General features: G+C 37.3%; 1 protein-coding gene across 12 annotated transcripts in view; it reads left to right on the forward strand.

The window, feature by feature from the left end:
- The window catches only part of LOC136825738 (protein tweety-like), a 244,606-nt gene that overhangs the window by 126,371 nt on the left and 94,518 nt on the right, over positions 1–23,717 (forward strand). For 5 of the 12 annotated variants that reach the window (XM_067082551.1, XM_067082558.1, XM_067082556.1 and 2 more), the window contains exon 4: positions 15,387–15,433. The exons of the other annotated variants lie outside the window; for them this stretch is intronic. The gene's annotated coding sequence lies outside the window, so the exon portion shown is untranslated. The remainder of the gene's footprint in view (positions 1–15,386; positions 15,434–23,717) is intronic. 12 annotated transcript variants of the gene reach the window in all.

The raw sequence follows: 23,717 nt of genomic DNA on the forward strand, positions 1-23,717 counted from the left end.
AAGGGGGATTTGAATGTGAAAGAGACGATTTAGAAACCATTACAAGGGATCCAACCCGCGATTGAGTTCGAGTGTTTGTTTGCAGGTTTTGAACGTCGCCAAAAACAAGGAACACGCCGCCCTGCCCTGTGGATTAGTCCGAAGGAGGTTTCTTGCAATGGAGGAAAACTACGTTGCATTTCGTAGTAAATGTTTATTGTAATCTAACGCAGTTTTTCATGAATAATCTAGTTAAAATTAACCAGTGAAAATGTTAAAATTAACCAGTGAAAATGTAAGCTGAGCTGAACACACTTTCAGCCAGTATATAAAAATGAAAAGTACTAATTAAATAATTAGTTTGAGCATTATATGTCGGAATGTTCCGTACTTCTACGCGCGTGCGCACAGAAACACACATAATTGTGTGTGTCTGAGCGTGTGTGTGTGTGTGTGTGTGTGTGTGCTTACGTACGTCTGCATGCATTTATAAATACGCGTATACGCACATGCAGAACACTTGCCCAAATAAAATCACTTAAACGCCTGATAACAAAATGTAGTTTTGACACGTTTTTACGCTTCATGAACTGGACTCCACTTCGATGAACTGACCTCCACTTTACGTGGAATGAATGTTAGGCGTTATGAATCATTTTTCCCTTCCACATTTGATGCACGCACACACTACGTCTCTTTAATTGCTCTGCCGCGGCAATGGAGTGACCTCTCGGAATTCTCCGAAATAAATGGAAATAGTTTTTGCTCTTTACTTCGGGATATTTCGCTGTTGCATCCACTTTACATTTCGCCGACGTAAAGAGGAGGTGTTATGAACTGCAGCTTCCGATGTCTCTTATTTAAACGCGACAGAAATCTATTTGTAAAATGGCCGGATGGAGATGGATTGCAAGCACTAATTGCCCTGACATCGTTAGACTGCTGGCAGTAATTGCATACGTCGCTGAATTACTATTTGCAATTGAGGTCGTAGCCTGTACTCTGTTGGGTTATTTTGCGTCATTCGAAGCATTGTTATGGAGAGAGAGAGAGAGAGAGCTGGTTATAGCAGCTTCCGTTCGTCTCTATGCGAATTTCTCTCGAATTGGCTAATTCCCGGATCATGCATTGTGTGAATTTTAATTTTTTTTTTTTTATCAAACTTCATAAAAATAAACGGTAATAGGGGAGATGTTGTATTACCTTATACATCCATACTTTCTTTTTAGCAGATGGGCCTCTTTGTGACCTAGATCTCTAATGTCCGTTGTGAGTTTTAAGAATTTTAAGTATTTATTTATTTGTTTTCTGTATTAGGTATGGACGTTAACCATATACGAAACGCTTTTCTGTAATCCTGACTGGCGGGGGGATGGGGTGTGTTTGTGGGTGTGTGTGGGAGGGGGAGAAGGGATAGGGTCGTCCACTCCCCACCCCCCCAACACACACACCCAAAGAATAACCTTAGCCCCGAGATTTTACGGTATTTTTTCCTGCGCTTGGAGAGAATCGAACTTGCTTCTTACGCGTATAGAGTCTAACTCCCCGTAGGTGGGTGGCGCCGTCAGTACACCTCACGCGGTACACAGTTGGCATTACTTGAGGTTCTTTGCCGCGTCTCTTCGGCCCCTAGCTGCAACCAGTTTCATTCCTTTCACTGTCCCTACGTTCAAGTTCGCTTTCTTCCGTCTTACTTTCCACCCTCTCCGGACAGTTGCTTCATAGTGCAACTGTAAAGTTTTCCTTCTAGTATACCTTTAAGACCTTTGTACTCTCAATTTCTCTTTCAGTGCTGAATGACCTCATAAGTCCCAGCGCTTGGCCTTTGGCAGAATTTCATATTCCATTTCATATTCCAACATACCACTGAAATATCCACGGGAGCATTATGCAGAGAAGAGTTCTTTATTTCCCTCTTTCTTTCTTTTGTTTGTTTATTTAAGTGACTAATAGACAGATTAGCACAAGGAACGTAAAAATTAAAATATAATTGCGACAGCAGTTGCAAGGTAACCAGAAAGTCACAACGGTAGGTAATGATAGAAGTACTTTCAACTGCTACTGTTCCATTGAGCTGCCTTGTTCCAGTACAGGGTCTCCCTGCGTCGCTTTGGAACAAAGTTTAACAAAATAATCGAGAATAACCCGAGAAATCGTAGCAGCAAGATGAGGCAATCCAAGAACCATCCGTATCCGGAACTAATTATATTCAGGCTCATGTGCAACACAAGGAGCAACTCCAGTTCCCGGAGTTCAAGGGCTCTTGCGGCGATTCGAGTACCGTGTATACCCTTGGAATTGTATCTTGCAGGCCTGTGAATTCACCCCGAAAATATTCTTACCGTAATGCGGTTGCTCTGATGCCATTTGGGTATGCTAGTGCGCGCGGAATTGTTTTATTGCACGCATGCACAGAAGTAAGTTTGCACGTATATTGTGTTGCATATCTTGCATTAAAGTTCATTTGAAGTCTTGCTACAGACTTCAAGTGCACGGCTGCAACTAATGCCAAAAGTTGCTTCATAATTCTTCGAGAATGTAATGTTTCATTATTCATTAATGATCATTTTGACAGCGGCTTGTAGCCTATTCTTCGCTGTTGACAGTTGACGGTAATTTATTAATCATTAATTTTTCATGGTAATACATCTATTGATATTTTGCTGATATTTATCTCTCTCTCTCTCTCTCGTAGGGGGTTAGTGCTGTCAGTGCAGCTCACGTGGTGCACTGCAGGCATTACTTAAGGGCCTTTGCAGCGTTTCTTCGGCACCTACCTGCAACCTCTCATTTCTTTTACTGTACTTCCGTTCATATTCTTTCTTCCATCTGACTCTCCACTTTTCTAAAAATTGTTTCCTAGTGGAACAGCGAGGTTTTCCTCCTGTTACACCTTGCAAACATTCTTACTGGCTGTCAATTTCCTTTTAGTGCTAAATGACGTCATAGGTCCCATCTCTTGGCCTAAATTCTATATTCTATTATATTCTCTCTCTTTTTCAATCGATAATTAACATCAAATACACATAAGGCCACGAATGTCATGCAAGAGGTTGCAAACCTAATACGCGGAGTGCATGAATTATGGAAACGGCGAGCATCGTGGCTTCAGTGATACTACGGCCATAAAAGGCCCTTTTGAATTCTCCATAAGGCTGCGTTTGCATTTGCAACAGGTTCATTTAAATAAGAGCCTTGTGCTGGAAGTGCGCCCGCTTCAACTTCATCAGAGAAGCACTTTGTTATCGGTTCAGGGAAACAATTCCATTCCTCTTTCGCCGAGACAACGCGACAATGCCGGTATAGAATTTCTCGTGGCTGGGTCCATTAAATTAGGGTGGGCTTTTTTTTTTTATCTGCGTTGATAATATTGGCCTTGGTATTATGAGTCTCTCTCTCTCTCTCTCTCTCTCTCTCTCTGTTCCTCATTGAACGGGTTGGTATCGCTCTCGGCTAGCACTCTGCTGGGTCCGCGTTCGGTTCTCCGACCGGCCAATGAAGAATTAGAGAAATTTACTTCTCGTGATAGAAATTCACATCTCGTTATAATGTGGTTCGGATTCCACAATAAGCTGTAGGTCCCGTTGCTAGGTAACCAATTGGTTCTTAGCCACGTAAAATAAGTCTGATCCTTCGGGCCAGCCCTAGGAGAGCTGTTAATCAGCTCAGTGGTCTGGTTAAACTAAGGTATACTTAACTTTTTTTTCTCTCCCTCTCTCTTCCTGTTCTATTTCAGCTCCTGTTTTCTCCCATTTGTCTCTCAGGAGATTAAGGGTACAGCAGTTCACTGTCTTAACTTATACTTTTTCTCTTAAGTATGATGCATATAAAAGGCTTGAGTGACCTATTCTTTCGACTATCATGTAATATGCTAATGTTAATGTCTGTGACCTTGTGTCTGATAATCAGGGACCATTATGGATATATTCTTGAGAAAGAGTGATTAGAACGTCAAGTGAAATGAAAACAATTAAATGCCAATATGGACGAAAACAGGGACTGTTTGTTGTTATTCCAGTGCCCGGCTCAGTTACCGTAAATTTGAACATTGGACCTTAATAATCCCCAGGGCGTGGTCACTGGTAGACTGTTACTGTTATGGTAACCTCACATGAAAATCGTGTGAGGTTCTCTTGTTTTGTGAATGCAGCTCTTTACTTACTAAATTAAGAATTGCATTGCACCTGCGCAAATTAGCATTTAAAATTTCTTTTTTAAACTGCAACTCGTTAATTCTTTATGATAATTTTTTTTATTTACAGGTGAATGGAAAGATTAAAAAATTAAATTTTGCTTAAGTAGGAATGGAAATCGGAAGGAATAACCATAATTAAAAAATGCAGTTACTGAATAATGTGAAAAAACCTATACTGAATAACTTCATATTCAAAATTTTTCGTGTATTTTCTTATTAATCCTGTTGAAGAGATTTTCTCCGCAGGGGGTTAGTGCCAACAGTCACCTCATGCGGTGCGCTGTAGGCATTACTCAAGGTTCTTTGAAGCGTCCCTTCGGCCCCTAGCTGCGACGCCTTTCATTCCTTTTACTGTACCTCTGTTCATATTCTGTTTCTTCCATCTTACTTTCCACCCTCTCTTAACAATTGGTTCATTGTGCAACTGCGAGGTTTTCCTCCTGTTACACCTCCCAAACCTTTTTGCTGTCAATTCCGTTTCAGCGCTGAATGACCTCATAGGTCCCAGCGCTTGGCCTTTGGCCTAAATTCTATATTCTGTCTATCTATCTGTCTTGAAGAGATTTTGCCAGCTTTTAGGCCGTGTAAGCCTCAGCTACACAATCTGGGGCCGTACTTGTTTATTTACTGTATGCCACTGGGGTAAGCCATACATCCTACAGAATGGGATCTCCTGTCCGTGCTTTGGGCTTTAGTATTTGGCTTAACGATTCTCTCTCTCTCTCTCTCTCTCTCTCTCTCTCTCTCTCTCTCTCTCTCTCTCTCTCTCTCTCTCTCCATTCATTGCTTTGAGTGACACGTAGGTTAGTTTTATGTCTCGTGAGACAAGCCGATGTTTAATTAATTTCTGTGAATCAGCACTTCCATTCAACGATGAAGCTGGATGGAGGAGGATCATTTACATTTTATCGATGCATCTATACTTTGTAGGATTTCACATACGATTCTCTATTGATGAAATCAGACATGAGCAAAGTTTATGGTTGTAAGCCTCAGAAAAGCCTATTTTATTCTGTAAACATCAGAGTATATTGTTTACAGGAGTTTTCCGTTCACGTGCAATAGAAACGAATACCATAAAAAAAAAGTTCTTCGAAGTTTATTGTTTACAGTTAAAAATGTCATTAAGGTTGTCATTCACAGAGGCTTCAGCAGTTTGGTGTAAAAAAAAAACACAAAGTTTATTTAGGGCAAAATTTGATCTTAGCATATTGCAACGGTCTGTGTAAAAAAAAAAAAAAAGTTTATTGTATAAAGTAATGTTTAGCCGTACGGACAAACTTGTTTAGCCATACGGACAAACTTCAGGAAGTGTGTCTAACGTATAAGAAAACCCCCAGCAAACCTCAGTCTGATTTTATGGTAATCTAGTAATTCGCTTCCTGCTTCTGTTTTCCCTGTTTACCGGAAAAACTTGTCTGTCGCTTCCTTTAGAGATAAGTCCTCCCTCTCTTTTATTTCCTTTTGTTTTCTTTGTAACATTAATCATATTTTCTTTTATATAATAGACGTCACTCCAATTAATAATTTTCGTGTACTGATAAGTATCCATATTATTACTTGTTAAATGCAGTAGATAACACAAGGGAAGATATTCGGCTACTTATTTACCTGAAGCGATAAGACTGCTTGTCTCGCAAAAAAATTGCATTATTATATAATATCAGACCGCTCAATAAACACAGCAAATTACATCGTAGGAAGATACGAGACTACCCGTAATTACATGTATTACGAATAAACTTAACAGAACATCTACCAATTTCCCATAGACCAGAAATTTATAATACTCGATATGTCATACAAAACTGCGGCCTGACAGTGTCTACTGAGGTACTAGAGTTTGTTACTTTACCTCCTAGAAACTGTGTAGGAACAAACGATTCAATTTAAGCTACAGCAAAGTTAGTGCTGAGTTAGCTCGAAAACAGCCCAGCGTCTCAGGCAATAAAAAAAGTCTTGGGAGGACGGAATTAAATTACGCCTAAAAAAAAAGTAAACCTTGCTACAGGGGAAAGGGGAGACAATTTTACACCCTTTTATAGATAAAGCTTGAAAGAAATTTGGTGTGAAGGTGGACTGGTAAAATGAGAGACAGTACTTTGTATGAAGGAATTTTATTTTATTATGCATTAATTCTTATGGAGCAGGACAATATATTCTTAACCTTCGTGCCAAGTTTCAGCGGTACAGAATACTCATATGAGATAGGAAAATCAGAGTATAGGTAGAATACAGGTAGATAACTATGTGTGTGTATGTATATATATATATATATATATATATATATATATATATATATATATATATATATATATATATATATATACATACATATAATACACACACACACACACACACACACACACATATATATATATATATATATATATATATATATATATATATATATATATATATATATATATATATATTATTCGTGCTTGCATTGCATACAGACAAAAACATACGAGTAAGGTAGAATCATACCTTCTTAGCTTTACGGAAATAGACAAATCGTACGTTACTAATGCTAAATGAAATTCTACAGTCTTACAGTGACAGGAGCACTCGGCAGTCTTACATTGCGGTAGCTTACGAGCAAAGTTTATAATAATTATGGAGGAAAACAGAAGCGAATGGGGAATTCCATCTTATTTGATAGAATACAACCTTTCTCGAAATCATTTTCACTGAACAGGCTTATTACATAGTTCATAAGCCGAGCAAATAATTATTTGAGGATTTCCTCAGATCTCTTAACCTCCGGTCATTGACGCCTTTGCGTGATACTCCAAGATACGTAAATCACCTCCCCTAATCGGCGCAGTCACCATTTTTGCACGTAAGCAAATGAGAGGTTTTATTCCATCCATTTTCTTTTCTTGTTTTTGTTTAGTATCTCGGTTACTCCTCTTATTCACTGAATTCCTAAAGATACGGATCTGTTGCCGTAACTCGTTTAATTGTTTTTAGATAAATTAAGGGTGAAATTTCAGGGATCATCTAGACTGCGTATTTTAAAATGAGACAGTCAAGGAATTCTTGACTAAAATTGTCGTTTATTAATTACAGACCATTTGGTAGTTCTGGGAAATTTCACTCGCGTGCGCTCAGGCTAAAATAAACCCTTCTCGTTCATGCAATGTATTAAGCAGTGAAGTCTACGGAGAGAGACATTCACCTTTCATTTCTCTGACACAACGAACATCTGTCCCAGTGAGATGGAGCACATACTCGTTGACACGAGTTACAGGTTTTTAATGTTCCTACTTGGTGTTTTATTGACACGAGTTACAGGTTTTTAATGTTCCTACTTGGTGTTTTATTGACACGAGTTACAGGTTTTTAATGTTCCTACTTGGTTTTTATTGACACGAGTTACAGGTTTTTAATGTTCCTACTTGGTTTTTATTGACACGAGTTACAGGTTTTTAATGTTCCTACTTGGTTTTTTTATTGACACGAGTTACAGGTTTTTAATGTTCCTACTTGGTTTTTATTGACACGAGTTACAGGTTTTTAATGTTCCTTCTTGGTTTTTTATTGACACGAGTTACAGGTTTTTAATGTTCCTACTTGGTTTTTTATTGACACGAGTTACAGGTTTTTAATGTTCCTACTTGATTTTTATTGACATGAGTTACAGGTTTTTAATGTGCCTACTTGATTTTTTTTTTTATAAAGTTTCAGACTTTTTCCCTTGATACGTGCTTATTGAGAACAACGAAAATGTACCGATGTGACCCCGCTTTTATAATGTGATTTTATTTTTTCAGGGTACATGGTAAAATAAAAACTATGAATTATTCACTATTCATTAAAATAATATTGATCACTTGAATAACATCTACAGAGGAAAGCAACAGAATTTATATTTAGATTACCTCCACCCTTCCAGGAGTTGGGGACTACCTCTTCGAGAGGAAGTTACGGTGGAAAGACTACTTGTTATTTGATTGCTGGTGTATTTTGAAATACACTGGTTCACAAGATTGTTTCCCACAATGACAGTTCTTTGTTCACGAAACTTTCTTTTCCATTATTGATAATAATAAGTAATGTATTTTATGAAGAAATTTGAAGTTGTCCGGGTACTGTTACAAAAAAATTGCATATAAATAAGAAATTTTTACACAAAAATTGTGTGCTGAGACTTTTTTTTTTATAAAATATGTTCATTTTACTCGGCCAGCCTTTTATTTGTGCGTTGTTTTAAAATTAGTTTTAAGCATAACTTAGTCTGTCACTATTCCAACTACATAAAATGAACAAAGTAGGAATAACGTAATATTTTAGGAATGAATGAATGAATTCTCTCTCTCTCTCTCTCTCTCTCTCTCTCTCTCTCTCTCTCTCTCTCTCTCTCTCTCGGTTGCTTTTCCTGAATCGGTCTCCCCGCCTCAGCAAGAAAGCTGTAGAGTGACAAACCCGTTTCCCCTCGTTTTTGGTCGAGTGAATGCTCAGAGAAACATGAACATTTGATGAAGGTGAGGGTAATCATACATTTCCATGCTTTAATTCAGAGTTTTCTGCTTTTGCAATGCAAGAACTGTAAAGGAAAAATGTTCGGTTTCTGAATAACTTAGGATCTTTTTACGATATGCATTAGGTCCTTTTTTTTTTGCGAAATGTTGCGTTCCAGGTTTTACTGTGCTAATTAATTTTAGAAGAATTATGTTTCAGTAAAATTTTCCAAAGTTCGATATCACTTTTTTGGGTATAGGCGTTTTCTAAAAGTAACACTTTAAACATCAACTAGCACACATTACAGAGCATAATTTCGTCAGACCATGCAGCAGCCTTCACCGTGAACAGAAACTCATTATCAAGTTTAACTGTGAAAATCTGTTAACAACGTTTTTATTTTAACTTTTTTCTAACTCAGACACGGGTGAAGAAATCATTCCTCCGATCTTTGGTGGCGGAATCACAGAATAGTAACAGGAGCACTAGAGGAATGTTGGCTGTACCAAAATACATTTATATATCACAGAGTTGCAGTACGGATGGTACAGTTTCAGCAGAATAATAACACACAGAAATTAAATTATCGGCCAAAACCAGTATGCTATAGATCTTCATTTCCATAACACTGGGTTTATTTCAGTCACAGTTACTTTAAATTTTAAATCTCCCTCAAGTACCGTCACACTCACGCGCGTAAATATATACATATACAAAGAATAGTTAAGTTGGCTCTTCACTTAAAAGATGAGTCTCTCTCTCTCTCTCTCTCTCTCTCTCTCTCTCTCTCTCTCTCTCTCTCTCTCTTTCTCGTTCTTTACCGTCGAATACGACTCACAAAGGGCAATCAAGGTTGAGCCCCTATTTCTGGCATCCAATCATGCCCAATAATGCATGATGGTTGGGGCATTGCTTCTGATGAGTCTTTTGTCCCTAAGGTCAGCTATCCATTAGTACTTGACCTGTTGATTTCTCTCTCTCTCTCTCTCTCTCTCTCTCTCTCTCTCTCTCTCTCTCTCTCTCTCATTGACAGACACAATCTTTTTCAAGACATTTCTTAAGCCTAATAATGCCCCAAGTGTATATGATATAACAGGCATTACCTATAAATATGAAGGTCGAACGTACGCACACACACACACACACACACACACACACATATATATATATATATATATATATATATATATATATATATATATATATATATATATATATATATATATATATATATATATATATCAGAATGATTTTCTGTAGTGATAAATTTTCTTGAAAAGTGCAGGAATCTAATCCTTCAGCATATATTGAGACATCTTCGCTATTTTAATAAAGTACTTCATGTACTTGTTGTCCGCATACTCCTCCGCCACCACCACCACCACCACCACCACCACCTCCTCCTCCTCCTCCTCCTCCTCCTCCTCCTCCTCCTCCTCCTTTAGCCATTCGTTTTACCTCTTCATCCTAGTACCCTTATGCGACGTCACGTATTTTGTCAGTGATTTCGCATCGTTCTTTGTGTTAATGATCTTCACGATAGAGATAAACAGAATGCGAAGATGATTTCCTACCGAAAGTCTTCGCATCACACACAACAGTCTGAGCAAACACAACACGTCTGTAGGTTTCCACATTCGAGTTCTAGGGAGAAGATGAACCTTATCTGTAGTGATGTTTTGGTGTCATAAAAGGAAAAGTTTATGAAGGCGGGATCGTTATATATTTTTTTTTCTTTGTTAGCCTCGCTTCCTTTCTCGCGTCTACAGTGTGTGTACGTGTGTCTGTTTGCGTTGTTCTTTAACCTCAGCTACCCAGGCTAAAAAAAAGTGCTTACGTGAAGAGGAGTTGAAGAAGAAACTTTTTATATTAACGTTATCGTCTCACGTCTTGAGAATATTAATTACACGCATGATAGATGCAAAGGAAAGTACTACATGCTTCTGTGACCAGTGATTTCTGAATGACGCAATTAACTGATTAACAGAATAATGCATCACAAGAACCAGTGGATATCAGTAGAGAATTAAAGGTGCGTTTACTTTACATTAGAATTGACGGTTGTAATCAAATGTTTTAGTGGTTGCCTTTAAAGTAACGTTCGTCTTCGACAGTGCCATTTTCAGTCTGTGAAATAGGCCAGTTATTCAATATACCAGCACTGTAATTGATTCTTTTACGGCTGCACGCATGCTGTGGCAAAATGTATTTTTGTATATTGACCATCAGTCATTTATTTATCGTATCTCCTGCGGCATAGTGCCCTCAACAATTGTGCGGACAATAATTAAATTTTGCGCTTCCAGTTTTCAGATTTTTTTTTATTGAAATTCAATAGAGATAAAACTATGTTAAATTTTAATTTACATTATTCATCATCCACCCATATTTATGCTGTTGGTTCATTTGTCTTTGAAGCAAACTCGATTAAACTGGTGAGTGCAGCAAATACGTATCCGTTTCATTTGATTTTCATTTGTGCAGCCAAAAACAGCGATTGAAAAAAAAAAGATATCTGTAGGTTCAAGGTTAAATGATCAAAATATAAACTATTATTTCCTCACGTGTGGTGATCCATTTCAAATCATTTTCGATGATAAATATCGCACGCCCGCGCGCACGCGGTCGGCACAGTTGTGAATGGGTACCAGCGTCTCATTCAAAACTATATATATCTTAGAGAATGATACCAGGTTGGAAGAACTAGTTTACTCCCATTTCCTCAGAAATCCACTGGGCCTCTTTTGGCCTCGGCTGGGAATTGCGTGCAGGGTAATTCACTGACTGTGGTGGGTTGCATCCAGGTATGAAATGGCTTAAATTTAAGACCCTTACCCCGTAAGTTTATCGAGAACCGTAAGGAGAGAAGGTATGTATAATTATATTTTTTGTTTTCTGTAAAAGAAAGCTGTTGAGATGGCTTTGTCTTTGTCTATCCGTCCACACTTTTCCTGTCCGCCTGCAGATCTTAAAAACTACTGAGGTTAGAGGGCTGCAAGTTGGTATGTCGATCGTCCGCCCTCCAGTCATCAAACATACCAAATTGCAGCCTTCTAGCCTCAGTAGCTTTTATTTTATTTAAGGTTAAAGTTAGAAATACTAGTGCGTCAGGTAACGATGCAGGACAGGCCACCACCAGGCCGTGGTTAAAGTTTTATGGGCCGTGGCTCATACAGCATTATACCGAGACCAACGAAAGATAGATTTATTTTCGATGGTCTTGATTATACACTGTACAGAAAACTCGATTGCGCATTTTTTTACCTGTTTTATTTTCCCGATTAAAAAGGTGTCTGTTAACAGGTGCTGGCCATTCCTTTACATTCGGCTATATCCTGTCATCTCTGTTCTGCAATCAGACTCCGTTTCAGTTAAAAAAGAATGCCAGTGGCTCTCCTTCCCTCTGATTTATTGTTATCCACTCTGCTTTTGATGGCTTCCCTTAATTGCACTTAGCTCTGTAAAATGTCCGATCCAGTTCCCGACAATTGCTTAATTAGGGCTCTCAGCTTTGTCGCGTAATCCTATCCAGCCACCTGGCTTTTTCCATTCTCCTTCATGCCCACGTGCCACGCGAGCTTCTTTTCTTTGGATGGCATATGTTCTAGTTCTTGGTTAACATTCCTTGTTTGTATACGTCGATATATATATATATATATATATATATATATATATAGTATGTTGTATATATATATATATATATATATATATATATATATATATATATAATATATATATATATATATATATGTGTGTGTGTGTGTGTGTGTGTGTGTGTGTGTGTGTGTGTGTGTGTGTGTGTTATATACATACATACATATATATATATATATATCTATATATAATACCACACGTTTGTGAATTTATATTCACGCAAATTTTATATATTATATTTGTATATAGACAATTTTTCCTGATCATGTTCCCAATTCCTTCTTCGTTACTTCACTAAAGATAAAATTCCCCTCTAAGAAATACTAATGTTCGGTCAGACATCCCAGTCTCTTACCAAATCGCTGCAACAATCTGCTAGAGGCGACGGGAGGAGACTTCTACCTTTTTTTCCCTTTGCTGTAAGACCCAACGTTTAGTTTCCTGTATGTTACCCTTGGGGACTTGGGCAGATAAGGGGATATGTCTTCCGTCCTATCGGCTTTAACATGTACAGTACATGAAACAGAACTTGCTTCGTTTTGTCTTTGTAATTTCTTGATGTTGGTGTCTAGGATCCTGTTACTGGAGGCAGCAAGGCACCTTCTTATTTTTTTTTTTGAAGAACATCTCGAAAAATCTTTTAGGATAAAGGAGAGGTTGGTGCAGCTAGAAACCAGATAAGATCTATTTTGTTTTCTTTAATATGTAGGATTTAGGACAGACTGTTAATAGCGCGGTACTAAATAAAAAAATCCTTCTTTGCAGTTCATCATGGTAGGTAACTTTTTCTTGAACAATTTTAAAGAATAGGGTGCAGTGTACCGTTCTTTACCGGCTAGCACGTAGAGGAAAACTCATTCTTATAAGCATATAAACAAAAAGACACGCCTTTACAAATGATTTTGCTTAAAAGCGAATACAAAGGACCTTCATCCTTATTTAGCAGAAAGGGGTGTCTTTCTTGTTAATTCAGGAAGGCAGATGTTCCGTATTTGTTCGACAATAAAACACTTTTTGCAGAGAATTATAAATATTAGATTTTCCTTCGCAGTGCAGCGAATACAATAAACCTCTGCTCTTTTCATAATAATCTCAGGCTTCTTGATTGGTTCGAGCTCTGGGTCTTAATGAAAATGGACTCATATTATATTCCAGCCAAGCTTTCTGAATGACAATTTATGGACATATTATCCGTAGGTGATTTTGATGAAGCATTTGGAGAGTCGTGCATTGACTGAAATTCTTTAATGTTTTCCGGAACTGATAAGCATTAGGCTCTCTCTCTCTCTCTCTCTCTCTCTCTCTCTCTCTCTCTCTCTCTCTCTCCCCTCACCCCATGAAGAGGCTTGTCATTAATCATGTTGCTTCTGAAACAAAAAAGAACAATAAAAAAAATTTATATTTTCTATTTTGTATTGAAAATGCATTTAGAGGTTCCAAATGTATTTTGGAATCGGAAAAAATCTAAAATATTTATTATTCTCAAGATGAATAATGTATCGTACATGTACGGCCATACAACCCACAATTTACAGAAGAAATTCCCTCACTTTAGCTAGACAAAATATTTAATGCTTAGGTGGAAGCCATTCTGAAATATAATACTATAATCACTTAAGCTCCGCATGAATTTGATACAAAAATTATGGTACCCAGTTTGTGTTTTGGTATTTTTTCTTATACTAAACTATTAATTTCATATTTTTTAACATTGTCTACAAGTAATTCTGCAGGTCCCAAAATTTATTATTCTCGTATTGCTGTCTTCGTATTTTAATAGCATGGGAAGCCCCTTCGACTGTTTTCTTTTTTAACCTTCGTTTTAATAGCCATTATTCCCATTACATAACAAGCAGTACAAAATTGTTTAGTTTTCTTATTTGTTTAATTTTTTGTGATAAGTTATAAAATCAGCATATAGTGTTACCGTGTAAAATTACTGTCGTATGTAATATTTGCCGTATAAAATAAGTATATAATTTTTCCATATGAAATTATTATATAATGAATGTCTTTTCCTGTAATACTACAGTGTGATATGAGTATAAGAAGGCCCATAAAACACTATTTAAACGTTGAAACCATATATTTCGGGCACTTTCTTCTGTTCACTGGTAGAATATGGACAGGTGGAAAGTTACAATGGTATATATACAAAAACATAAAGGTGTGGCCTTAGGCCTCCGATGGTATTGAGGTGGTGTTTTCTTAGAAGGAGGAGAATGACCAAATTCCCAGTGGTTTTTGGCCTCATTAGCTCCCGTTTGGCGATGGATCTGGCGGTCGCGTTTCTTGGGTCATCTTCAGGAGGGGTTTGAGGATTAAGTGTCGATGTCGTCCGTTTCCACTGTCCTCCTGACAGGTTCATATTGTTGGTTTCATTGATGAAAGCAGATTCAGCATCTTTTCTTTTGTACGGACAGTTACTTTTTTTGAAAACCAACTCCGCCCACTCCAGTTGCCGACATGCCCCTGTATTTTCCTACATATAAAAATACGGGGCATGTCATTAACTGGAGTGAACGGAGTTGGCTTCAAAAATAGCTGTCCGCAAAAGAAAGATGCTGGAATTCTATCATCAATCAAAACCAACAATATGAACCTGTCAGGAGGACATTGGAAATCGTGACGACATCGACACCTTAATCCCCTCAAACCTCCTGAAGAAGATGACAGAAACGCGACCGCCAGATCCATCAAACGGGAAAATGAACGCCAAAACCACTAGGAGTGGTCATTCTCCTCCTTCTTAAGAAACGCCATCTCCATACCATCGGAGGCCTAAGGCCACACCTTTATGTTTTTGTATATATACCATTGTAATTTCCACTGTCCATATTCTACCAGTGAACAGGGGCACAGAAGCAAGTGCCTGAAATATATGGTTTCAACGTTTAAATAGTGTTTTATGGGCCTTCTTATATTCTTATTATATAATGTTTCCATATAAAATTGGCATATAATGTTTACATATAAAATTAGCATATAATGTTTCCGTATAAAATTAGTATATCATGTTTCCATGTAATATTACTGTCGTGTACAATGTTTCCTTATAAAATTATTATATAATGTTTCTGTTTTTTTTCAGGTAATTTTCTTGGACACTGGTGATAAGACTTGCAGTATGGGCACCAGGTGAGTGTACCGGTAATTATCTCAGTATCTTATGCTTATGAACTGAAGGGTGTCTCGTTCAATCTGAGTCTTAGGAAGTATTAGTTCCAGAGAGAGAGAGAGAGAGAGAGAGAGAGAGAGAGAGAGAGAGAGAGAGAGAGAGAGAGAGAGAGAGAGAGAAAATCATATTGCCAAATGGACGCAAACACGTATTGACATACTGTCAGAAATGAACCGTACCCAGACAGGCAGACCTTTTGAGTTAATTTACGAATGGGTGGACGCATACACACCCCGCGCTTGATTGCTATTGAAAAGCTTCTACTACTTGTGTACCTAACGATTTCGAAGTCGATAAAACAGTTGTTGTAGGCCTTTAAAACAAGAGCGTCAATGACAGCGACGAAGCGTCACTCTCGGCGGCAAAAAGCGCAGGGACTTCTGGGACTTAAACATTTCCCCTTTAAGGTCTCTCTCTCTCTCTCTCTCTCTCTCTGGTTAAATTATAGACCAGTTTCCAACCTTTAGCCAATCACAATGTCTGAAGGTGGTCCAGGAAATAAAAGGGCCAGAAGTTTTCTTCTTAAGATGAGGTCATTTTAAAAAAGCTCCTCTGAAATTTTAAGGCTTGATTGCTCTTGCATATAAAGCTCTGAAAGTAATTTATCGATGGATGTCATACTAACGTAAAATATCCACTGAAGAAGATCGCACAAGACTTTTAATTAGGATCCATCCTACCCTTTCATTTCATGAAGACCCCTGTTTATTCTTCCCTTTCATTTCTTAAAGTCCACTGTTTATTCTTCCCTTTCATTTCTTGAAGACACCTGGTTATTCTCCCTCTTCAATTATTGAAGACACCTGGTTATTCTTCCCTTTCATTTCTTGAAGACACTTGGTTATTCTTCCCTTTCATTTCTTGAAGTCCCCTGTTTATTCTTCCCTTTCATTTCTTGAAGTCCACTGTTCATTCTTCCCTTTCATTTCTTGAAGACACCTGGTTATTCTCCCCTTTCAATTATTGAAGACACCTGGTTATTCTTCCCTTTCATTTCTTGAAGACACCTGGCTCTTCTTCCCTTTCATTTCTTGAAGACACCTGGTTATTCTTCCCTTTCTTGAAGACAGCTGGTTATTCTTCCCTTTCACTTCTTGAAGACAAGAAAGAGCAAGGTTACATTATATCTTTTCGAGTGTGTGTGTGTGTGTGCGTGTTTTTTTTTTTTTTCGTTAGGCGAAGAGATTAGGAATTCATGTTAAATCTTTAAATAACTTCCAGGCACGTCCGACCTTGGGAAATTTTCATCTATCTGTGTTACACGTCGATGACCTTTCAAGGTGTGGTATTATTTCAAGTACTAACGTAAATGGAATTAAATACTTTTGTATTTCACATCGTTTTGCGAGAAGACAATCCACTCCCTTAAAATCTGTTTCTCTGCAGCGGAGGTGCAGGCTGATATACAGTAGATGTAATTGCTCTACACAGCTTCGCTTCTAACGCGCTCTTCTTGTTGACGTGAGTAATTCGTGAGGGACTGTAGTAGAGATTTTGTTTCAGTGTAGGCAAAAGAGGGTGATCCCGTTCCCGACCAGAACACGGCGTTGGCCCCCAAAGCTTTAATTATTACAGTTGGCTTTGTCCCCTTTTCATTGTGGGTAGGGAAAGGAAACTGAGTGTGCTTAGGTTTGGCAGTTCTTCTCTAATTTCCTAAATTTTTTTTTCTCCTTCGTTTGAGTACTTGATCACGTACCGTAGGGGACCAAAGTTTTTGCGTTTTACTTGATCGTTAGTTGCTTTTGCACCTCTCTCTCTCTCTCTCTCTCTCTCTCTCTCTCTCTCTCTCTCTCTCTCTCTCTCTCTCTCTCTCTTTGTGTTTTATAAGACAAGGGTGTAACCCTAGTTAAAACAGAATGCCCCAAGCTCCATGGCCTTAATAAGGAGAGCATCCCAGTGCAGAAGAGGAAATTGCGAAGTAAAGAATAATCCATGAAAGAGAAATAACAAGAAGAAAAAAGTAAAAAACTTAAAAGTCAAATAAGGTAAAATAAGTAAGACAAATAAAAGAGAAAATGAAACGAGACTTGTAACAGTTTGCTCAACAAAATAGTATCTGCACAAAGTGTGAACTTTTGAAATTCCAGCGCTTAAGCGCCATGAACTAAATGAACAATGAATTTAGGTTTTGTTTTACCTGTTTTGCGGGAAAGGTTGTCTTTTGTTTCTTTTTAAATTATTTTTTTTTTACTGTGAAGCAAACTTTACTGCCAGATTCTAAATAGCCGACAAACAGCAACGTATTTCTCTTCACTAAATTGTGGAGAATCAATACATGTCAGTATGAAAGTGGCCTTATGCCCCATCGATACTGTGTATATTGGAAATTCTGACGTCGTTTAACTGCTGTAAAATATATATCTCTCATCCCTCTATTTTGGGTAGAATAGGCAAATCCCGAATGTGACTATTAGGTTAATACTCCCGCCTCTTGACGGATAACTCCCAAAATTCAAACGGGTTTAGAATGGTTGCACTCACTGATAGGTTAGTCTGTCTACTTCTGGTGACAGGTCATTACTTACCTGTGCTGGTAGGTCAGGCTTCTAATTAACGTCAGTGGCAGCGGTGTTGGAAAGCTATGCGTGTCCCAAAACCTAAATCTTGAAGTCATAAAGAGGTGAATTGTGATGAGACGAGTGGCGACTGTAGTGCCTCAGATTATTATTATTATTATTATTATTATTATTATTATTATTATTATTATTATTACTCAGGAGTTGAACCCTATTCATATGGAACAAGCCCACAGGGGCCATTGACTTCAAATTCAAGCTTCTAAAGAATATGGTGTTCATTAGAGAGTAAGAGAAGTTAAAGGGAAATATAGAAGAAGAGATCTCACTTATTAAAAGTGATCTTGTTTTTGTTTTCATTTCAAAACCAAATCAGTCGATTAATGTGGGGAATTGATTACTACCAAGGCTACTCGATTTTTCCCTATAAATAACCTGGCTCACTCCAAGAGTGTCATAAGGGTTATTGTATTTAATTTTTATAAAGAATTCGTCTGTTCTTTTCCGTAAAGCAATATTAAGTTAATTACTGTTAATTCCTACGTCCCAGTTAATTTTGCAGATGTCTATTATTCCTTCTCAAATTGGTAGTACCATCCTTTTGATTTTTGATTTTTACGTTAAGTGATCTGATTAATTTATAACTTCGATCTCTGCGTTGAGTTACCACTCACCAGTATTCCATTACTTTACTTTAGATAGTGTATCAGGATTTATGTGCCAGCATTCTTTGATGTGCTTACATGCTTGTGTCTAATACGCCTGAGATCAGAAATGTAAATAGCGCCATTAATATCTGTTCCCTTACATGTTTTTCCGTAGGATATTGATGATTGCAATAAGGTTCCTGACATTTATAGTTGGACTTTATTAGTACAGCATACCATTTTTTTATAAAAATGTCTATTTGCCTTTTTAACAGAAAGTCTCATTCTGTTTTGGCAGCTTCGATTGTTGAGAAAAGTTTCCTGAGAAACAGTTTTTAAAAATAATTCTTTGTGGTAATTCCCTTTATGCTTTCAGTGTTGAAATTTTAGGCATTATTCGGCTGAGTATCTTGACCACTCACAAATTCAAACATTTGAGTAATCCAGTAAGATAATTTCATCGTTTTTACGAAATTAGGCACCGTTTTATCGGACGAAAATTAAGTAAAGCGACTGAGATTTGTAGAGGATCTCTCATGTAAAAAAAAAAAAAGGGACTACCAAGCAACGTGTTACGAACTTAGAACTTGAAGAAGATTCTCATCTTTAAGAAACTCAGGGCGAGAAGGCGGCCGTGAACTACCTTCTTTAAGAAAGGAGAATAAGAGAGGTCATGATTTCATGATTTTTAATGAGAATTCAGATATTCTCTTCTGGTAGAAATGAAGCCGACAAGCAATCATGCCTTTCATATTCACATTGACATTGGCGAGGCATTAGGTTACGTAATGAGTGATTGATAATCCGTGTGTTTTCGAGATGAAGATAAGCACCAGGTATGACTATTTCTGGATTAAATAGGATCTTGTCTTTAGGAGAGGAGGAAGAGGATTAAGTTGCATGAACTTTTTGGAAGGAGGCTATTACGATGAAGAGGATTATCTTGAAAGCGCGGGATTTGGATTAAGTAAGCAGTCTCAAGTTTTGGAATAAAGTTCTGCGTAAGCTAATGGTAAGACTTCAGATCCTTTCTGATTTGTTGATTGAAATAAAAAAAATGTTTGCTTCTTAATATAAGCGTAACTTTCGTCTTTACAGTGGAAACTGGAAATTGCATGTGTTGATTCTATCTTGGGAAAATATAAATGAAGGATTAACATTATAGCCCTCGGAATTAAAGGGCTTTCATTTGTTAAGGAGTAATTTTCAAACAGAAGGTTTTTTTTTATATTTTTATTTATTTGTTAAATTGGGCTGTCATAGCCAAGAAAACATTCACAAAATGATGCGTGTTACTTTTTGTAAGGGCACAGCTTAAATAGCGAAAAACTGCTTTTTATTGTATTTGAAAGATTTCGTATTTTGAAAATACTGAACGGAAAACAGTATTCCCGTTAATAAAATAAATAATCCATTAGAAAACTTAAAAGAGATTTCTTCTCCATGTATATTAAACAAGAATACCTGATGTATATTCCATAAAGTAAACTGACGTCGCTTTCTCATGGGTTGGTTTCAAAAAAATACTTTAATATCGAGGGAAGACAATGAAGAACATAAAGATTTTATGGAAAAGGCAATATCCAAAATCCATGCGGCCACGCAGCACCTGCCAGGACGCCTCTTCTTCTCCCAGTACTTTTGGAGTTATCAACAATCTCTAGATTGCTCGTGTCGTTGAGTGTGTCTTGACATCCTCCACCCAACTTTGGAATTCTCTCTTCGCTTCCGTATTCCCTGGTTCCTATAACCTTTGATTTAAGAGGTGGGTTATCACTTCCTTCTTTGTGAGTTTAAATTCTTCTTCCTTCCACCTGTTTTTTTTCTTTGTGAGGTGAATGTATTAGTAGTCCGTCCTGCTGTCCTTTGTAAATATGACAGACGATTGATTCTCAATTTTCAGACGATTGATTCTCACGTCGACAGGGAAAGAGAACTGAAAAGGTTAATGCAACGGAAGATAATTCTTAAAAGCGGTCGATATCTAACGTAATGTAAGCGCTTGATAGCGTAATATATCTCCGATTAGGAACGGGCTTTCAGTTTTAAGGAAAGAAGTGGACAATTTATCATCCTTGCCGGTTCAAATGTCCTTTTACCCATGAAATACTGCCGCCGATAAATTACGAGCCCTCGCAACCCAGCCAAAATGACCAGCATAGTGAAAAGCCTACGTGCTTGTATTCATGAATTATGGCTCGTACTTTGGACTTGTGGTTTAAGCTTGCAATAATGATATTGTGCCAACTCGACCTATGTTCTGTGATGCAGATGTAACTCGTGTTACCTCAAAGATTGCAGTTATGACGTAACAAATGCAGTCGATCATTTAATTCGTGTAATTCAAGTTATGAATCATATCGATGAGGGCAGAAGGAAGTAAATTATACCCTCTTTTAAGACGCATCTCTTTGTGAAAGAATATAACAGCGAATTAGAACTGGGGAAAAATTGATATTAAATACAAAGTTCTATAATTCTGATTAGGTTGCCTTTCTTAACAAAGCCCAATGTAAAATGTTATCTCACTGGGGATGCATCTTCTTCCTTTTGCACGGTTGGTTATCCACGGAACGCCCTTTCGATTCACAATTAGGAAGGATTACCATATTCATGTCTGGGGAAACAGTTGATACCGTTTGACTCTCGAGTAGATTGGATTATCTGTTGGGTGAGGTGAAAAACTGATTTCCTCTTAATAATTATAAAGCTCCGGTTAAAATGAAAGACTCATTTTAATTTTTTATTTCTCTCATAGCTGACATCGTGAGTGTCGGACCAAGAGTCAGTTTTCATATTGAAACGAAGAGATAAGAAAATATTGTAATTTTAATTTGATTTTCAAATCGTTAATAATAGGAAAGCATAAAGACATGGCACTACTGACATTCTTACATGTGTTATTTTTAAATAAGGAAATGAAAATACTTATACAATAAAAATTCACAAATATGTAGTATTTTTAACGTAAACACTGGAAAGTCTTTGCTTTTGTCATTTACATTGTAATACAGTTTACTATATAATTGTGGATATTTATTACGTAAACTGTTTTTCACGAGATTGTGAATCTCTCAGCAATACTTATACAGATTCATGACCCTGATGAAATGAGACTTCTATCTCCACTGAACTACACGGGGAAACAATCACGGAAGTGTGCATGGATGTAAATTGGGGGGGCGGATGGGGGACAGGCGGGGTGTGGAAAAAGACCCTGTGATAGAAGATTTGCATTGTGGCAGGGGGGCCGAAAATGCCAATGGCGCCTAAAGGGGGAAGTGGAAACGGTTGAGGAATGTTAACTGGAGCGGAAATGGAAGAGGAAGCAACAAGGGTCTGAAATGCCAAAAAGAGGGGACACGAACGCTGCTTGGAGAAGAAGAACCTCAAGGAAAAACGCTAGTGGTTGCGTGTGACGGACGTGACGCCATAATTTTCGAACAGTCATGTGGGGTGAGGTGCCCTTACAGAGAAAGTTACAGAGGTTTGTAGAGGTTTTTGCAAGAAAGACGTAATAATGTTTTATTTACTGATATATATATATATATATATATATATATATATATATATATATATATATATATATATATATATATATACATACATAGTGAGTGTGTGTGTGTACGCATTATAGTTTGTGTGTATGTATACAGATGCACAAGGGAGAGAGAGAGAGAGAGAGAGAGAGAGAGAGAGAGAGAGAGAGAGAGAGAGAGAGAGATGGTTAGTAAGGAGACTATTGGAAAACGGTAGTGGGAGAACACGTTTGGTCATGCCTGTGAAATCTATCTCATTCGAAGTGACTGAGAAACGAGAGATTAAGATTATATTCATCCGCAGAGATTCAGTTTAATGCGTGAATAAACTAAACCAATATTAGAGTTACGCATATATTTAACGTGTTTCATTACTTTCTTCTTCTGTTATGTGTATTTACGGCAAAAGGAAGAACATGTCCTACTCATAAAATGTTAGGTTCTTTAACGAAATATTTTAATGGATGCACCTATTGCATTACTCACATTCTTGACAGACTGAACGGATTTAAAAATGGATGAAACGTCAAGAAAAAAAAATTGTAATTCTTTATGCATTTTATTATTCAAAACCGTTGTCAACAATTATTTGGAAATAAATTTTCTGCTCCTGATGACAGCCCCTTCTAAAAAAGGACCAGGGAATTAAAACATAAAAAAATCATGAATCAAATTATAATGAAGGAAATGGTGATTGCTCCGAAACAGTTTTACCTCAAGTACATCCGATTAAGGTTTCTTTGCCGTTGGGAAATGAGAGCAGACTTTGTGGATGAAATACTTATTGCTACTTGAAGTCTCTGTAGTCGTTCACTTTCCACGCTGCAATAGTTATGGCCCTCCCGAGCCTCCTGAAGGAGTGCTGGTCCTTGCAGCTCCTCCTAAAACTGAAGGAGAAACAACGAATGAGTTTCTCATCTGCCCTGAAACTGAAACATATTGCAAGTTTCTCTGTGCGCCTTAAAATCATTTGATATGTGTGTTTCAAAGAGTTATGGGTCTGGCTGCATTAGTTGTAATTCAAACATTGGTTAGAAAACTGATTTTTAATCACCTTCTGGACTTCTGTGGTCAAAGATATTTGTTCATTTGTGCTGTAAAGATGAGTGCTACAAATGCTACTGCTGCAGTTGCTTTCATAATAATAATAATAATAATAATAATAATAATAATAATAATAATAATAATAACGAGTCTGGATAAAATAGTCTAAAAATATAAAAGGTGTTGCTTGTTCGAACAAGGGAAAGGTTGTATCAGCTGATCTTGACAGCCTTAGAATCAAACGCTCAGTTACACCAGTAATAATAATAATAATAATAATAATAATAATAATAATAATAATAATAATTCGGGTATAGCATTAATATGCAAGACATCCCGTCTTTTGTTTTTATTGATGTCTGCAGGGTGGTTAATTGCGTATCATTGTTAATGTCAGAAATAGAAATTTTGAAGTTAGGATCAGTCGACAAGGCATCCGCGATTAACCAAAAGTCTTAGGACCTAAATCAAACTAAACATATTTAATTACGTTTTTAT

The sequence above is a fragment of the Macrobrachium rosenbergii genome, chromosome 39 (assembly GCF_040412425.1).
Source record: "Macrobrachium rosenbergii isolate ZJJX-2024 chromosome 39, ASM4041242v1, whole genome shotgun sequence".
Lineage (NCBI taxonomy): Eukaryota > Metazoa > Arthropoda > Malacostraca > Decapoda > Palaemonidae > Macrobrachium > Macrobrachium rosenbergii.